Below are 4,006 nucleotides of genomic sequence, written 5' to 3' on the forward strand. Positions count from 1 at the left end.
TTAGAGCTCTTTTATGGTTATCTGGGTTAGTCTATAGAAAGGGTTGAACCAGACTAAAAACCAACGGCAGTCTAATGAACCTCAATACATGTAGTGAGACGAGAATGGCTGAATGTTTAGATTTTTTAGAACAGATAACCTTAACTTTATCATCTTCTTTACATTCTCCTACTTTATAAAATACATCCGCCTAAAACTGGTTAAAAAGCTCAAATAGTGAACATGAAAAGACTCCGTCCTGGAAACATGTTCTCTGCAAACACTCAGCTGAGGTTAGCATTAGCTCTATTAGCTTTTAATTTTACCCATGTATCCCTTCTTAATAACTAACACAGCAGATAGATAGTTCCCATTACATTGTAGTATTAAACATTATATTTAGCAACTAACAGATATTAAGCTGCCGTTAAATGCTAAGCTAATATTAGCAGTGTGCTATCTGTGTCAGTTCTCTCCTTTAGATCAACTCCAAGCAGCTCATCTATCTTCACAGAAACACTAATATTGTTGATACAAATAGGAAAAAATTTAATATTAATTTCTTTACTCACAGCCAAGTTAGAAATGAGTAATATCTGTTCAGAGGCAGCGGGAGGACAGCAGAGTATTGTTTCCTCGGGCCGGAAGTATAGCGCCCCCACCTGTTCAGGAGGTAGAAGGACCCTCTGGTCACTGCTGGCGCTCCTCAGGGCGTTTGCTCTGGGTGTTGGAGGGAGGAAAGCCGGTGTTTCTGTCACTGTGGAGAAATGTCCTAACCTGACAACAGCCAGATGCATGTCTCGCTCCGCCCAGCTCCACTCACAGCTAGGCGGAGTGAGACATGCATCTGGCTGTTGTCAGGTTAGAAGTGTCCTGACCGCGAGTAGCAAAGAAACAGGAAGCGATCTTTGTGGGATGGAAGAAGGAAATAGTGAAAGCGAAGAAGACTGGAAGAGAGTAGCGTCAAAAAATGAGAAAAGGCTGAAAAAGCAGAGATCAATTGAAGGAGAGTCCAGTTCAGAACAAGCAAGAGATGAATCTAGAAATTCCACAGGAAAACAAAATGAGAACAAAGTCATATTCAAGCTAGTTAATCAGAAAGACTCTTTGGCAGATTGGAATCCGGTTCAGTTTACAAAATCCATAAATAAACTAGTAGAAGTCCTCAGTTCCAGAATCCTGTATAGTGGAGACCTGTTAATAAACTGCAGAGAGCCTCAGCCAGGCAAGGCAATATGGATTAACAAGATGGAGGGATAAGAGGGGAGTCATTGGAGGAGTTCCTCTAAAAGTTTCTGGAAAAAAAAGATTCTAGAAAATATAATTGGTTCAAAAGTAAAAGTTAAAAGGTTAAAAACAACAAGAAACGGAGAAAGGTGTGACAGCTTATCTGTGTTGATTAAATTTGAAGAAGAGCAATTACCCAGCAAAGTTTTCATTGATTACATGAGCTACAATGTTAAAAGTTACAATCCTCCTCCTCTGAGATGCTTCAAATGCCTAAAATGTGGACATATAGCAGCAGGATGCAGAGGGAAACAGTGATGTGGAAGCTCTGCTGGAGAGCAGGAATATGGAGAACGTGGGAAAGAAGCTAAAATCAAATGCTGTAACTGTGGTGGAGAACATACTGCTGCTTATCGCAGCTGTAAAGTGAGTAAAAGATCTGAGGAAATTAAAAAAGTGAAATTTGAGCTCAGAATAACTTCTGCTGAAGCTGCAAAAAGGATCCCATCCCAGTAAGAAAAACCCAAACCTACAGTTCAGCACACGGCAAATTCAAAACCTCTGGAGGAGAGATCCAAAATTGAAGATTCAGTGATTGTAAAAAATAATGATTTTGTTCTTTTCATGGTTGTAGTGATCAATTGCAGTGCTCAGACCACAAGAAAAAAACGGGAAAAAAAATCAAAATAATAGTGAAAACTGCAGAAAAGTATCTTGAAGTTAGAGATTTAAACTGGGAAATGGTGGAAAGCATGATGGGAAAACCGATAAGACCATCAGACACTGGCAGAGTGACGATAACTGAAAGATAAATTAGAAATTATGAGGATTATATTGATTATATTATATTGAATTCAGTTAAAGTTTTTTTCTGGGGGTGAGTTTTGTTTCCTGTTTCCTTGTTTAACTCATCAGTTGGTGACAGTAAAGAACTTTTTTATATTAATAATTTTTATTGAGAAAGCACATCACATTACAATACTATAATTAAATCACATTGTCATTTTTACACCAAACAGACACCCACACAAAAACAAAAACGGGTAATGCACTTTTAACTAGTTTGCCAACCAACATAAAACCTCACAAGAAGAAGAAGAAGCAGACATTTGCTCTGGCATCTGCTGCCTGTTGCTGCCTTATACTCTGAAACACCAACATAAATCGTTAACTGATCTGTTCTGATTCAGATGTAACCANCCCAAAAGAAAATACAGGTTTTAGAGATTCATTAAAACATCTGGTAGTTCTTCACACAGACGTGTTGACAGTTAAAACCTTTGTTTGAAGGCCCAGTCTATAACAGAAATATATGGCAATGAGCAGACAATGCAGAGAATCAATGCTACCTAAGGCCTGGACCCCTCAGTGTTGCTCTCAGTGAGTGCACATAGTATGGCCCCAACTTTAAGTTTTGCCTAAATCTATGTCCCCTCAAGGTCAATGAGGCCAAAAGTCCTGCATCCACAATTGACCTTTTAGTACAATATGTCCACACCAGATGGCCAAACACACACAGGTAATCATTAGTCATCACAGGTCAGCAGAACAGAAACCAATAGAATTCCACATACCATCTTATATCTAAAAGAGAATGCAGTTAGATTGTTACTCTATCTCCAAGATCTATCTCTGACACTGAGGCAGTTCCTTTGCTTGTGGAGGTAAACCAAGTTAGTTACATGAAGTAAGAATGTGAAGAAATAGAGGCAGTAAACATTTTTGTGTCAGTAAAATCCTTTAGATCAGGGGTCTTCAAAGTTTTCAGGCTAAGGACCCCCAAACTGATGGTGAGACGGAGCAGGGAGCCCCTAATTATATATTTAAGGTATGAAATTGTGTAAAAAATAAACTGGTCCTATAGTCACTCTATTACATATTGAGTAATGTAATGAAAGTAATTTCTCCCTGGGATTATTAAAGTATTTCTGATTACTGGTTGATGGGACAGGTGTTGTGAATGAAACGGTGCCCAGCTTGAAAGAGCTCCTGTTTGTCGCTGAATGTGAGCATTGATGAATGAAAGACATCTTCTGCCTCCATTTATCTGTTTACTACAGTCTGTTAGATTCATGTTAATGTGGATTTAACTGGCGGTTATATTTTTTATATTTATATCTTTTAAAAACAAAGTAGAGTGTTTATGAAGTCATCCGCACGCCGGACTGGAGTTGTGACAGGAAGCCTGGACCACAGGCTACACTCTACCCCTTATATTCATTCTAGCTAATCTGATTCGTTCAATTCCATTTGGAGAGCGAGATCATCTGTGGTAGTAGCACTAGACATCTTCCAGGCATGTGAGGAAAACTAGCAGCAGTTCATCGGACAGGATGAATGAATGGTAGCCGGTGGGCATGGATGACGTCGTACACACTATTTTTGATATTTTTATTTCTTATTGCTTCTACTCAGCAGGGCTCATATCAGTCATTAACATTAGTCATTGGCTTTTTATGTGCAAAAGTCCGAACAAATGCATCCATAGCATGAGCAAAAATAACTACACTTCTTGTCATGTAACATTGTGAGGTGGAAGGGGATAAACAGTTAATTTACTGCAAGGAAACAAACTACTTCTTTAATTGTTTAATATGATATCTATTTTTTCTAATACATGTGGGCCCTAACAGATTTCCAATGGTTTCCGCCTGTGGCCACTCTGTGGGACATTTTAGACCATTTTTAAGGTGCATTGACATGATGTGTGCTTTGTCCCTGGTCCATTTCCAATTTGTTTTCCTATTATTATGCCCTTCATTAGTAAAAATGTGAAGCTAGTTATGAATCAAAAGCAGGC

The 4,006-nt window shown here is 38.7% G+C and overlaps 1 protein-coding gene across 1 annotated transcript in view; it reads right to left on the reverse strand.

Moving 5' to 3' along the window:
• Window positions 1-626, reverse strand: part of dhx9 (DEAH-box helicase 9) — an 18,333-nt gene extending 17,707 nt beyond the window's left edge. Inside the window, exon 1 of the mRNA XM_015401850.1 lies at window positions 552-626. The gene's annotated coding sequence lies outside the window, so the exon portion shown is untranslated. The remainder of the gene's footprint in view (window positions 1-551) is intronic.
• Window positions 627-4,006: the final 3,380 nt, after the last annotated feature.

This window comes from Cyprinodon variegatus, unplaced genomic scaffold, assembly GCF_000732505.1.
Source record: "Cyprinodon variegatus isolate N-32 unplaced genomic scaffold, C_variegatus-1.0 Scaffold1267, whole genome shotgun sequence".
Taxonomy (NCBI): domain Eukaryota; kingdom Metazoa; phylum Chordata; class Actinopteri; order Cyprinodontiformes; family Cyprinodontidae; genus Cyprinodon; species Cyprinodon variegatus.